The sequence below is a fragment of the Leopardus geoffroyi genome, chromosome C1, assembly GCF_018350155.1.
Source record: "Leopardus geoffroyi isolate Oge1 chromosome C1, O.geoffroyi_Oge1_pat1.0, whole genome shotgun sequence".
NCBI classification, from domain to species: Eukaryota; Metazoa; Chordata; class Mammalia; order Carnivora; family Felidae; genus Leopardus; species Leopardus geoffroyi.
The window spans coordinates 206,333,357-206,348,582 of NC_059328.1; the positions used below are offsets into that span (position 1 = coordinate 206,333,357).

The following is a 15,226-nucleotide window of genomic DNA, read 5'->3' on the forward strand; positions in this document are numbered from 1 at the left end:
AAACGCATGTATCACAGAGTGTCCTATGCTTAAGGCTTACAATTAAACGTTCTATTCTCAATTCGGTTGAGCACGTTGCAATGTCAATAGAAATGGCGATTTTGTCTGGTTCAATAGCCAAACACTTTACAGATTTCACTGGCGAAAGAGGGAATGTATATAGTCTTCAAAACCGTGAGCCATGGGATCTGATTTTAATACCGACAATGAGTCAGGTGTATGGTAGGAAATGTCTGCCCTGCCTAAATGTGGTCAAAGCCTCAAGGAGATGGAGAAAGGGGTATCCTTCTTGCTGGAGCGTCCCCATTGGGTGATAAAATCTTGGCATCACTATTACATGGGAATATTGTGCAAATCATCTACCAACATCTGCATCAGAATCACCTGAGGTGTTTGAGGAAAATGATATCTAAGCCCGACCCCTGTTCTGCAAAATCCAAATCACCTGAAAGTGATCCTAGAAATAGTCTTTTTAAGCAAGGAACCCAGAAATTAGGTGTAATAATAATAACATTTGTCTGGCGTTTACCGTGCCAGTCAATGTTCTGAGCCCCTTACATACACTAACCCAGGTTCTCTTATGTGTGACTGGTAGATTCCGTGAAGTTGGCGTCCCACTGGGCTAGGTTTTCGCCTAACGCGTGGAGAGTCAAATCCTGGATCTGTCATTTTTCTGCCACTATGGCCCTCAAAAGGCTACTTGATCTCCTCCAACCCCAAGGAACTCATGCGTAAAACAAGGGTGATCATTCCTAATTTGCATGGTGTTGTGATGATGGCCTTTCTTTTCTTTTTTTCCTTTTCTTGGTGGGGGGGGGAGGGGGAGGATAGCATATCAGCTACACATTAAGCTCAAAAGAGATGTGCTCCAAAACTCCTCCGTGAACTGACAGAGGCACACCCTTCCTACCACGAGAGCTCAGGTGCATTTGAGAAAACGTCCCTAACTGGGCAGTGATGATATATATGCCCAGTCATATTCCTTACCCACAGTTCAAGAGCCTCCTTGAAGATGAGCTATCACCTCCCTATGGCTTGTGCCAGGTCCTGTCATTGGAAGCATCAGATTCTTTTCTTCCTTCTGGGATTGGGGCTGTACCAGAACCAATCACATTCCAAGGGGGCAAACTGGCCCGACAGGCACATCCTCTTGAGTGTTTTCACAGTTCCCATGAGGGACTTTTTCTGCTCACAGAAAACCATTCTTCCCTCCAACCAGCCACAGGGACTATGCTCACCATCCCGGGAAGATTCCCTGATCCCCGCCACCCCTCCCTCTCAGCCCGCTCCCCCTTCTCCTCCCCCATCCCTCCTTGATCCCTGGGCTCACACCGAGGAAGGCACTTCCTGATCCCTCCCGCTCCCTCTCTCCACTCCCACTGAGACAATCCCCCAGGCACAAAGACCCCCTAACCTCCTCCAGGCTCAGCCCGGGAGACTCGGAAACTGCTCTTTGATTTCTCTACTGCAAGGAATTAACTTTTCTTCCCTAGTAGCCTGGAAGTCTCAATTTCTCATAAATACAAAAACAAAATACTGTATCTAACAGCGATGTTGAAACGGACAGTCTTCCACATTTCCTTTTCCTGAAACTCAGGACGTGAGTGCCAATAGGGTACTTTTAATGCGATGCTCCCAGGACACAACTTGTGTTGGGGAAAGTAACCTGACTCCATCCCAGAAAGCCGGCATTGAATTTGATGAACTCGCTCTCCATTTTGAAATTTTACACTGTCCCTAGACCGACTCTCCCTCAAAGCACAGATGCGGCCACCCAACCCTAAACTCTAAAGCTCAAACTGCAGCACGGAAGTGACTCCTGGAGCTGTGAGAACTTTTGTTTAATAAGGCAAGTTGGAGACAGTGAAATACAACTAGTAATAGTTACAACATGTTGTATAACCCGCTAGTAAAATCTGGAAAATATTCACAGAATGAGCACACAACAGGGGCAACAGTCCACAGGCCATTTTTTTTGGTGAGGAAAAACAGTACTAAATGGGGGGGGGGGGAGCAGGTTCCACATAAATACACACTTTAAACTGTCTACACTTCGTTTAAATGTCTCCGGGTGCCTTTTCCCAACAGGGACCCAATCAATATTTGTTCAATAAATGGCTCCGCATGTTCAGACCTTCAGAATTTCTAACTCTTCACCCTCTTTGTCTGCCTATTGGAATTTTGCACATCATCGTAATTCAAGATGGATTTTTGTTTTCCTTCGCTTTTAACTCATGCAGCCAAACATAAAGGGCCAATTAATACTACACTTTCATGTTTTGAGCACTCGTACAAGCCTAGGACATTTATTTTTCTGCCCCAACAGCTACCAGAGAAGTTAAAACCTGCATCACCAGTGAACTTTTAAATCATTCTTTGAGGCTTTATCACGCTCGTTCCGGAGACTCCTGTTGCCCGTGATCTCCGCGAAGCAACTCACTGCCTATTTTCCAGACATTGTTGCAAAGTCACTCGTGATTATGTGTAGGAAAGGTCACCAAATGAACTACCTGCTCATCGGTCTGTTTAGAAGGCCCAGGGGCATGCATGCCCGTGGCCACCGATCCAAAAGTCCCACTGGGATATTTTTCCAGGAAACAATGGGGAGTCCTGGGGACTCTGGGGCCCTTGGCATCTGAGAGCCGCGCGGAGCCCAGGGCCTCCGGGGCTGGAAGGCTCCCGGCGGCGCAGGGACCTTGCGCTTTGGGGCTTTGGGGCCCGCGGGGGTCGCCTGCGCCGCCCGGGCAGTGGTGGCGCCCCCTCGAGGCGTTCCCACACCGGAGGGCTGTGGGAACCCAGGCGGGGACAGAACCGCAGACCCTTTTGAGGGAAAGGGGAGAAAAAAAGGACCGCTTCAAGGAAGAGGAATATTCGAGAGACGTCCTTCCATCCTAAAACCCACTTGGTTTTCTGGAACGCTCTGGGGCACATTTGTATTTTATGTTAAATCAAATGAGGACTAATTCACATCACCACCATCTTTTTTTGTTTGTTTGTTTTTGGAGGAAGAAGGGTGGAAGGAACAGTGTATTTATGTGCCCCTATCTATAACCTTAGAAGAGATACTCATGCATCTAAGCCTCGACTATTTCATCCACAGAGTGGGCGTATGTCCCTCACGGCATTGTTTTGACGATTAAACTACGTATGTGAAGATTTATTTTCCTACACCTATTATTAGTATTATTACTCCATATGAATTATAAGTGAGAACAATTTTTATTCCGTTAGTAAATAACCTTTAATAATCCTTATAGGGTAATTTTTTAAGAACTGAATATTTTGCCACAAATTTATTTAAATACAATGCTTATATTCAGAGCGTGAAGGATGGCCCTCCCCCCCCCCTCCTTTTCATTGACCTAGAGATAAACTTTGACCCTGTGTTTGATAACCACATTTTTCTGAAGATGCCTTGTTCCTTTCAAGAACAGCAGCTTGGTCCCAGAATCTGGAAACTGACATGCTTCAGTATACCTCTTTCCTCCCTTTTTGGCTTGACAGCAAGAACCTTTAACCTTTAGGCTTGATTCCTAAACTTTGTGTATTGTTTGCAATGAGAGAATATTCAGGGGCAGACGGAGAATTTGCCTCATTCTAAATTTCATTGGGTTGCTGACTATATCTTTTTAAAGCGTGGATCTGAAATTCGGTTCTTAAAAAAAAGTCTCTTACTGGCAATGCTGAGATTTTTTTTTCTTTTCTTTTCTTTTCCCTAAGTCTTATTCTCTTGGGTCAAATCATGGCACTGATTTAACACACACTATAAAAATCTCAACCCCTGAGGCATAAGTGAGCCGCTAAGCTGACCTCGACAAGAAAACTGGAATGAGGAAACTTTTTCCCGCAGATTGGAAGTCCCATGGCTTCCTCAAAAGAAAAAAAAAAAATTAAAATGTAAAATTTTCCTAAACCAAATGTATTCTATATTTTACCTTATCTACAGCAGCTGAGAACCACTTTCCAAGAATGATTTGTTGGAAAGCAAAAACCTGCTCTTACTGCTTCTAAAGGAACACACACATACTTGTAAGCAACCAACACAATTCATCCAACAAAACATCATTGTTGAATAAACCCATTCCCCACTTCCGGCTGCATTCTGAAGTGGAAATTCCTAATGTCTGGAATCCTATTACATTAAAGACAGGAATCACATTGCTTCTGCCGGTTTTATCTCTAGATCAAAAGGTAAAACCAAAAGATTGTACAAAGCAAAGAAGCACTTTGCAGGTAATACGTGATATATCGAATATAAAGACTAGGCATGGCATTCTACCAATCAACATCTATTAAGAACATCAAAATAAAAGGGATTTATAACTCTGAGTCCAAACAGAGAAATGACACTGGGAAATAACACTGTGTTTAGAGAAAGAAAATGCAAGTGCCCATATTGTTTAAATAGTTCCAAGCCAGAGCTGGTGCCACAGAATTCAACACTTTTGCCTTTTTCCTTTTTGTTTTAATGGGGGGGGGAGGAGGGAAGAGAAGGGAATCTCATAGCTTGTGCCTTCGAATCACAAGTTTATCAGTGGCCTTGGATCAGTCGCTTAACTTCTCTGAGCCTTGCTTTCTTCATCTCTGCAGTGGGCAACAAAATGCCTTTTTACAGCCCATCACAACACTGAAATGGCTAATAAAAACTACAGGTAAGGGTGCCTGGGTGGCTCAGTCGGCTAAGCGTCCGACTTCGGCTTAGGTCACGATCTCACGGTCCATGAGTTCGAGCCCCGCATGGGGCTCTGTGCCGACCGCTCAGAACCTGAAGCTTGTTTCGGATTCTGTGTCTCCCTGTCTCTCTCTGCCCCTCCCCCAACTCACGCTTTGTCTCTGTCTCTCAAAAATACATAAACGTTAAGAAAAAAATTTTTTTAAAAACTACATGTAAAGGAACTATAGCCAAATGACATATTATAATTATCATGGCTGGACTGTGACAGTTTTACTGAGCTAGATTTCTATTTTTTTTCTTTAACTCAGAAATGCAATAACTACTTTTCATTTACGTGTGGCTATATTTCAACACCATATGGCCTTAGTTGAGGAACAAAACTAGAAGTATTTCTGGCAACGTAAAACTTAAGAGTAATGCTTAGAATCACTGAAGAATCTCCTAGACTTTGCATAAATCACGGAAACGAACTCAAGTAGCCACAAACGTGGATCCTTCAGTGGAATCCTTCAGTGCAGCACAGTCTCAAGGCGAAATTCCTGAAACTACTTAACTGATTAACCTTGGATATTCATTTCAACGTACGGTTTTTACGGAGTAACCTGAATTCAGCGGACGTATCTGGTCCAAAGTTTCCAAAATCAGGCCGACACACTGAACTGTTCTGGCAGACCTGGAGTGCCCATGACAAGCTGCCAAGTTGCCCAGGATGATCGGTTTTCACAACCTCCCTAGAAAATCCGGGAGTTTTATAGCCATCTCTGCCAATCTGAGAGCCACATGTTGGATCCTTGATTACGTTTGAGATTCACGTGTTGCATCATTGGTTAAGCGTTAACTGTGAATTCTGCTCTACATGTTAGAAAGTGGGGAGGAGGGGCGCCTGGGTGGCGCAGTCGGTTAAGCGTCCGACTTCAGCCAGGTCACGATCTCGCGGTCCGTGAGTTCGAGCCCCGCGTCGGGCTCTGGGCTGATGGCTCAGAGCCTGGAGCCTGCTTCCGATTCTGTGTCTCCCTCTCTCTCTGCCCCTCCCCCGTTCATGCTCTGTCTCTCTCTGTCCCAAAAATAAATAAAAACGTTGAAAAAAAAATTAAAAAAAAAAAAAAAGAAAGTGGGGAGGAAAAAAAGCCATGTTAAATACCTGGCATATGTGTCAATTTCTATAAAACATTAGGACAGAGCATTCAAAGTTCACTGGAACTTGGCAAAGAAATTCTAGACTCGGAGGAAAGGATACCAAGATTATAACCTCTCTCATTATTCCTTTCTGAAGCAGAGCAGGGGTGGTTTTCTTTCTTTACTCAAAACAAGAAAGAAAAAAAGGGGGTGCCTGGGTGGCTCAGTCGGTTAAGCGGCCGACTTTGGCTCAGGTCATGATCTCACAACCGTGGGTTTGAGCCCCGCGTCGGGCTCTGTGCTGACAGCTCAGAGCCTGGAGCCTGCCTGGGATTCTGTGTCTCCCTCTCTCTCTCTGCCCCTCCCCTGCTCACACACTCTCTCTCTCTCTGTCTCTCAAAAAATGAATAAACGTTAAAAAAAAAAAAAAGAAAAAAAAAAAGCAAAGCCTCCTGCCGTCTACTTCCCTCCCTGAGTTTCTGATATCTTAGCATTTAACTCATGGGCTAGACCATTGACCTGGAAACCCTATAATATTGCACATTTACAAATGTTTTTGAAAGGACCCAAAGACTTCAAACCATATAAATTTAATAAGTGATAAAAAAAAAAAAAATCCACGGGTAGATTGACCTGGTCTTCATGAACATACATCAAATACCTTCCTTGTTCTCCGAGATCGATTTTAAATGTTGCATGACAAATGCAGGAAGCAGGTGAAACGCATGGTGATTCAAAGTTCATCTCTGGGGTAGACATGACTTTCCTCGACCTCTCTGACTTACAGCCAAACATTTCACCAAAATCAAGCACTTACACAGAGGAAGAACTGGTAATAGAACGACATCCCCCATTTGGTAGATAACGTTATTAATTTTACATGGAATAGAAACAGATTCATTTTATTATCACCCTCTGATTGCTAAAATGTTTAAAGACCAAAACAAAATAGCTTTCAATAAATGAATTCTTCCCAGCAGAAATTGTTAGTAGATACAGACAAATGTATATGGAAAAGCAACAAAATGGATACAAACAATTTTGAAAAGAAAAGGTTGAAGGAATCACATTAGTGGATCTTAAGAATTACTATAAAACTATAGTGGTCAAGACATTGTGGGGTTAGGAAAAGGAAAGGCACATAAATCAATGGAACAGAATAAAGTACAGAAAGAGACCTATACAAATATGGCCAGTTGATTTTGACAACGAAGCAAATGCAATTTGGTGAAGAAAGGGCAGGCTTTTCAACAAACGGTGTGGGAACAATTGGACAAATGAAAAAAATAAACAAACAAACCTTGCCCTACACATAAAACCACAGGCAAAAATTGACTAAAAATGGATTACAGACCTAAATGTAAAATCTGTATTTAATACGAGAAAATCTTCACGACCAGAGGCTAGGCAAAAAGTTCTTAGATGTGACGCTAAAAAGCACAACCATAAAATTAAAAATTGACAAACTGAACTACATTGAAAGCAAAACTTTTGTGCTGCAAAAGACACTTGGAAGAATTCGAAACAAACAAACAAACAAAAACCAAGCTAGAGACAGAAAACATTAGCAAATCATATATTTGACAAAGGACTTGTATCCAGAATATAAAAAGAACTCTCAGAACTTAACAATGAGAAAACAAAATAGCAATTTAGAAATGAGCAAAAGAGTTGAATAGGCACTCACCAAAGAGGACATATGGGTGGCAAAAAAAGCGTATGAAAAGATGTTCTATATCATTAGCCATTAGGAAAATGTGAATTAAAACCACAATTAGGTTTCACTGCACATCTGTTAGAATAGCTAAAATTTAAAAAAGAAAAAAATACTGATGATACGAAGGCCTGGCACAGATGTAGAGCACCTAGAATGTTCATGTGTTGTGGGGCACCTGGGTGGCTCAGTCGGTTGAGCATCGACTTCGGCTCAGGTCATGATCTCATGGTTGGTGAATTCGAGCCCCGTGTCGGGACTGTGCTGACAGCTCAGCGCCTGGAGCCTGCTTTGGATTCTGTGTCTCCCTCTCTCTCTGTTCCTCCCCCGCTCACACTCTCTCTCTCTCTCTCTCTCTCTCTCAAAAATAAAGATTAAAAATTAAAAAAAAAAAAGAATGTTCATGTGTTGCTGGCAGACTGATATAGCTACTGTGGGAAACAGTTGGGCAGTTTCTTACAAAGTTAGAAAGTTAAACATACACTTAACATGTGACCTGACAATTCCACAACCTGGGGTAAAGATAAATGAAACTTGTGTTCACACAATATCTTTACACAAATGTTTATAGCAATTCTATTCACAATGAACAAAAACTGGAAGTAACTGAAATGTTCAACAGGTGAATGGATCAACAAACTATGACACATCCATTCAATTGAATATTATTCAGCAATAAAAAGGAATAAAATGTTGACACATGCAATGACTTGAGGGAATCTCAAAATAATTGTACTAAGTGAAAAAAGCCAATCTTAAAAAGCTACATATTATATGGTTCGATTTATAGGATATTCTTTTTTATTTTTTTAATTTGAGAGAGACAGCAGGTGCACATACAAGCAGGAGGAGCGGTGGAGGGAGAGGGAAAGGGAGGGAGAGAAAATCCCAAGCAGGCTCCTCATTCAGTGCACAGCCCAATGCAGGGCTCGATCCCACAATCCTGGCATCATGATGTGAGCCAAAATCAGGAGTCCAGTGTTCAACTGACTGTGTCACCCAGGCAGCCCAATTTATAGGATATTATTTTTTTTTAACGTTTATTTATTTTTGAGAGAGAGAGAGAGAGACAGAGCATGAACGGGGGAGGGGCAGAGAGAGAGGGAGACACAGAATCGGAAGCAGGCTCCAGGCTCTGAGCCATCAGCCCAGAGCGCGACGTGGGGCTCGAACTCACGGACCGTGAGATCGTGACCTGAGGTGAAGTCGGATGCTTAACCGACCGAGCCACCCAGGCGCCCCTAGGATATTCTTAAAAGAACAAAACGACACTGATGGACAACAGATCAGTGGTTTCCAGGAGTTAGGGGTGGGAGGAGGGTATGATTTGAATGGGACAGCAGAGAGAGTTTTGGGGTGACAGAACTATTCCCTGTCCTGATTGTGAGACAGTTACATGAATTTATATATGTGTTAAAATTCCAAAAAAGAACAAGCACGCACGTTCATAGCTGCACCATCCATAAGAGTCAAAAGGTGGAAACAGTCCAAGTGTCCACCAATGGAAGAATGGGTAAACAAATTGTGGTATGTGCGCACAATGGAGTATTATTCAGCCATAAAGAAGAATGAGGTACTGATATATACTACAACATGGACGAACCTTTAAAACATTATGCTAAATGAAAAAAGCCAACCACACATCATATATCCTATGATTCCATTTATATAAAATATCCTATGATTCCACTTATATAAAATAAAAACTATCCCAGAAGAGTTAAGGACATTAAGTCAGAACACAGATTAGTGGTTACTAGGGATTAGGGAGCATTTCCTTAAAGGTGCAGGCTTTCCTTTTGGGGTGATGGAAACGTTTTAGACGTAGACAGATCTGATGGTTGCACTACATCACGGATGTACTAAATGCCACTGAATTGTTCGTGTTTTCTGAAATTCACAAATACAAGAAATCCAAGAAAGTCTATTTTACTCTGGGATAATTTTGTAACAATACATTTAAAGTAAAAAAAAAAAAAAAAAAAGAAAATTATAACAATGCAATGAGTTGATAACTCCAGGCTCCAATTACCTCCTTGAACAGAGCATAAAAGTAAAGATGTTACATTCTAGAAGACTTCCCGTTTGTGTCCATTAGGCTCCGGTCTTCCTGAAACTGCTCCTGCAAGACGGTCACTCATAGGAGGAGAATATTTTGTCCAATTAAAAAAAAAAAAAGCCTCAGCTGTCTGAAATTCATTTTCTTTTCAAACACTTCCTTAATAACCATGTTAAACTGACCTACCTATGGGGACAACATAGATGGACCCTGAAGGCATTATCTTGAGTGAACTAAGTCAGACAAAGACAAATACTTGATGATCTCACTTTTACGTTGGATCTAAAAAAGTCAAATTCATAGAAACAGAGACCAAATGGTGGTTACTAGGGGCTGGAGGATGAGCGAAGGGAAGGATGATGGAGGAAGAGAAATAGTGACTTATGTGACGTGACGCAGGTGTTAGCTCAGCTACGGTGGTAATCATTTTGCAATACATAAATGTGTATCAAACCATCATGGTAGATACTTAAAACTCACACAGTGTTATCTGTCAATTATATCTTAATAAAGCTGGGGTGGGGGGGGAAGCGACCCACTTAGCCTTTGGAAAATGTGGCTGTGTTTAGAGCATACTGCCTGTTAATTTTTAACAGAAGAGAGATGAAAAGGGGGAAGTTTATTTTGCTTTTTTTTTTAATGTTTATTTATTTTTGAGAGTGAGAGAGACAGAGCATGAGCAGGGGAGGGGAAGAGAGAGAGGGAGACACAGAATCTAAAGCACATTCCAGGCTCTGAGCGGTCGGCACAGAGCCCCATGCGAGACTTGAGCTCACTGACAGCGAGATCATGACCGGAGCTGAAGTTGGACGCTTAACTGATTGAGCCACCCAGACGCCCCTTATTTTGCCTTTTAAGACTGAGGAATTCTGGTGACAGGACCCCTTTTTGTGTTCGGCTGCTTGCCAATTCCCACCTACACTGTGTTTTGGCCGCTCCGTGTCTTTGCCCATGCTGTTCCCTCTGCCTTTAATACCTTTCCTCTTCAGTGCTTTTTGCTCTGGCCAACTCCTAGTCATCTTCTAAAACTCAGCTCTGAGATCTTGTCCAGGAAGCATCCCTGAGGCTGGGGATGTCCAAACAATTTCCCCCTGCATTCCCACAGTGCCCTGGGCTTTACAAGCCCTTCAACGAGTGATTGGCAGTGATCTGCTCACGTGACCATCTTTCCCCCAAGCGACAGGCTTCTCAAGAGGAGAGGGCATATTTTGCTCATCATTATTCTTTCCAGTAACTACTGTAGAGTAGACATTCAATAAGTGTGGTTGGTTTGTGTGGATTGTTGTATGTTTCTCATAAAACAATCTGAATTGGTGTCTGAATAAGTTCTAGTCTCTCCTCATTCACACAGGTTGTTACTCTTGCTTTGTGATCAATTCTGATTCTCCAGGTTCTATATTTTCCCAGTGGTTCTAAGTTAGTTTCGTGTGGACTTCTAATATCTGGAACAAGGTTTTTCTGCTCTTTCAGAATACCAGAAGTTGGGACATTTGGCAAGCCAGACTTCAAACAATTCCAGAACAGGATGATGGTTTTGACTTCTTTAGCTCAGGTACACATGCCTAGAATCTGACAGCACAGCTAGAATTCTCAGTTAATGCCTGTGAATGAATCAAACTCTTAACCAACAAATCAGGAAAGTAAGCCATCTCCTACCTCCTGCCATCACCTGGCTCCCCGTGCCTACAGAGGGTTTCTCTCCAAGGGTTTAAAAGCAGGACAAACACAACAGTGCCAGAAGTATCCAGTAGCTAACCTAGGTTTTGAAGGACTCTCTTTTTTTTCTTCTTAAAATTTTATTTTTTAGAGAGAGAGCACGTGCACAAGCGGGGCGAGGGGGTGGAGGAGAGAGAGAGAGAGGGAGAGAGTCTCAAGCAGGCTCCATGCTCAGTGCAGAGCCCGACGTAGGGCTCGAACCCATGACCCTGGGATCATGACCTGAGCCAAAATCAAGAATCAGACACTCAATCGACTGAGCCACCCAGACGCCTCTTCGAAAGACTCTCTTTTTTAAATAGATTTACAAACACAGGAAACAACAGGTGTTGGCAAGGATGCAGAGAAAGGGAAACCCTCTTACACTACTGGTGGGAATGCAAACTGGTGCAGCCACCCTGGAAAACAGTACGGAGGGTCCTCAGAAAGTTAAAAACAGAACTACCCTATTATCCTGCAATTGCACTACGAGGTATTTATCCAAAGGATACCAAAATTACTGATTTAAAGGGATACATGCACCCTGATGTTTACAGCAGCGTATCAAAAATAGCCAAGTTATGGAGAGAGCCCAAATATCCATTGACAGATGAATGGATAGAGGATATGCGGTATATATATACAATAGGCTATTACTCGGCCATAAAAAAGAATGAAATTTTGCCATTTGCCACAACAGGGATGGAACTAGAGAGTATTGTGCTAAGTAAAATTAATCAGTCAGAGAAAGACAAATACCATGTGATTTCACTCATATGTGGAATTTAAGATACAAAACAGATGAACATAAGGGGGAAAAAAAGAGAGAGAGAGAGAGATGAAACCAGAAAACAGACTCTTAACTACAGAGAACTGAGGGTTCCTGGAGGAGAGGTGGGCAGGGGGACAGGTTAAATGGGTGGTGGGCCTTAAGGAGAACACTTGTGATGAGCACCAGGTGTTGTGTGTAAGTGGTGAATCACTAGGCGCTACACCTGAAACTAACGTTACTCTGTGTTAACTGCAGGGATTTTAAAAACTTAAAATTAAAAAAATAAATTAAAATAAAATAAAATAAAATAAAATAAAATAAAATAAAATAAAATAAAATAAAATAAAATAAAATAAAATAAAACAAAACAAAATAAAATAGAATAAAATAAATAAAAATAAAAATAAAATAAAATAGATTTACAAATACAAAATCCTTAGAATGGGGAGAAAAATCACCATAAGTTAGGGGCTCCCTCTGGTGCGTCTCTGTCCAGGCGATTTGCTAGGAACGACTACACAGAAACAATTCGTGACTGCATCCTGACTTCCCCTCCCCACCTAGAACACCTTACAACACCCAGCAAACAGCCAACACGCTCAGGGGTTCAAGTAAGTTCCTGGGAATCCCGCCTCTGAGCCACACCCCACGAATAAGATGAACAAAGATAAAGTCTGGTGCTTACTGCGGGGCACAAAGTGTCCCTGTGTACTCTCTCATATAATTTTCAATCACGATTCTATATGGCAAGTACTATTAGTGGCCCCTTTTCATAAACCTACCAGCTGCAGAAGCACTTAAGTACACTCCCTGAAAACAGACCCACTCTTCAATACTTGCTCAAGGCGGCTTGTCTCCCAGAAGCCACGACCCAGTTAAGCAGCGTGCCAGTTGGGATACAAGTTCTGGAGTCAGGCAAACCTGGACTCTGAGCCCAGAACCACCTCGACAAGATGCATTACCCAACCTCTCTAAACTTTCACACCCTTAGCTATCAGATAGGACGTACATTCTCATTATTGCTTTGTTGTTATCTGTCTGGCCCCTGAAGGGCCGACTGTGAATTCAAGGATAAATTCTAACTGGGGGGAACCATTAACACCAATAGATCCCAAAGATCATCCAGATTCCAGGAATTCCCTATGTGCTTCTAGGAGGCAGCTTTGGAATGACAGAACTAGGTTGGTAGCATCGTAAAACCTGAGAAAGCATATGGCATCGAACCTGTTTACAGCAGGAGCTACAAGTGTAATTACTATAACCTTGCTCTGTAAGCTAGATTCAGCCCTTTCAATCTGAAACGCACCACGGGATAGGCGGAGCACATGAAATAATCTATCTGGACTTCCGAACCACAGTCTCACCCAAAGGGGCATGTGATTCTGATAGTTCAGGCCGGTGGGCAAATTTAAAATGGGAGGAAAACAGGATCATAAATTGCTCTTCTCTGGTCCCCAGCCTTCACTTACTGAAACAGAAACTGGGGGTTCGTGTGGGAAAAGGAGTAAGAAAACAGAGTCTAGAAGGGTAAAAGTTGGTGGAAATTTGTAAATCACCCAGAAGTGGGGAGAGCATGGTGACAGCAAAGGCCCCCAGTTTTCCCACGAGAGCTGATTTTGATCTGAAAGGTACACCAGCATTTTCAGTATTCAGGATCATGGACATTTCCTAATAGTTCCAGATACTATGATTTTTAATCACCCTGAAAAAGGGCATCCAAAGGAGTCCTTTGATAAAAGAAACGCCCTCCTTCTAGAAGTAGAAAAGTTTCCGTGGTTACTACTGGTGAAATGTCCTAGCTCATTTATTCTACTTCTATTATTGCCTGTGTTTTTCCTTATTTTACAATTATTGTTTACTTAGGTTTTATTATTATTTGGGGTATTTCGCGGTACTTTCCTCCCAAGACACCTAAGGGAATTTACAAAATCACATAGTTGATTCCTGCTAGTTAAGCTGCTACTGTTCCGTTGACTGTTTCTGTGGTAGAAAACACCTCTTACCCCCTCAAACATTGTTCTGTCGTAGGCTTAAACAGGACAAGGAGGGAGAATGTGTAGGTCGACTCTACTATATAGCTAAAGTCATTACTAGATTCAAAAATTAACCATATAATTTGTTTTTCTAGTTTTGTATACCAATCATCATTGGTGACCCCCCAAATCAGGGTTTTTTTTTTAAAACAAGGAAAGTTTTCAAGCACCAGGGTATGATTGGTGCGTTAAAAGGCAGAGTGATGGAGTATTTACTTCAATAATGGACTTTTTACAAAGGCAGAAACTTTTATATTAATAGCTACATTCTGGAACAGTATGTCAAAAAGCTGCATAACAGATCCTTCAGATGTATTACTGTCCCTCCAAACAAAATCCATTATGCACAAAACGCGACATCAAACGACAATGTGCAACAGCCCATGTTTCAAAAAATCCGAACAGCGTCCTCAGGGACCTCTTTACAAGCCAGCCTCTGTGTTTTGTAATTTAGAGACACCTTTGGTTCGACCTATCTGCAGACATTTATACAGGTGTTTGGGGTTTTCTCCCTCTCTTACCTATCCACCCCTGGGGAAGCCTGGAAATCTTTTTTTAAAATCAGTTTGCTCACACTTGCAAAGAAGTGCTTGGTTAATGTTTTTTGTCTTTCAAAATGACCCATAAAAAGTGGAATCCAAAATTATCCCTGCTCAACACACTAATAAAAACCGATCCAGCCTCCAATCAGACCCCCAGCCCTGCCACCCCACCCCACCCCTCTAGGTGACGTCTACAAACCCCCAGCTCGGCGGTTACCCAGGAAGGCTTTCCAGCCGCTTCCCCCCAAGGGTGTGTCAACAGCCAGCCACGATGGGGAAAGCTAAGACAGGAATCCCCCTTCGCTCCGAATCTCCTCTTCTCCACGGGGGCAGAGTGGAGTGTTAGCCAAATCCTTCACATTATTTAAGCACAGTTTTTGCTGGCTAATTTTTTTTTTTTTTTTTTTTCCCTAAAGAACTTTCCTAGATGGGTAAACATGTTTGTCTTTAAGGGTTGTTGAAGAAGAAATCCTGCATATTTCAGCCAGCTCCAGATGAATCGAGTTAAGTGGCTCTCCAGCATGCTAATGTTTGAAAATCCCATATTTGTGCCATATTCGGACTTTTTACTAGGAACTCGACTTCAATGCAGCCCCCGCCCCCCCTCCAGCCTCCTCCTA

The 15,226-nt window shown here is 42.4% G+C and overlaps 1 protein-coding gene across 2 annotated transcripts in view; it reads right to left on the reverse strand.

The window, feature by feature from the left end:
• Window positions 1-15,226, reverse strand: part of PAX3 (paired box 3) — a 98,476-nt gene that overhangs the window by 54,153 nt on the left and 29,097 nt on the right. The gene's annotated exons all lie outside the window — the stretch shown is intronic.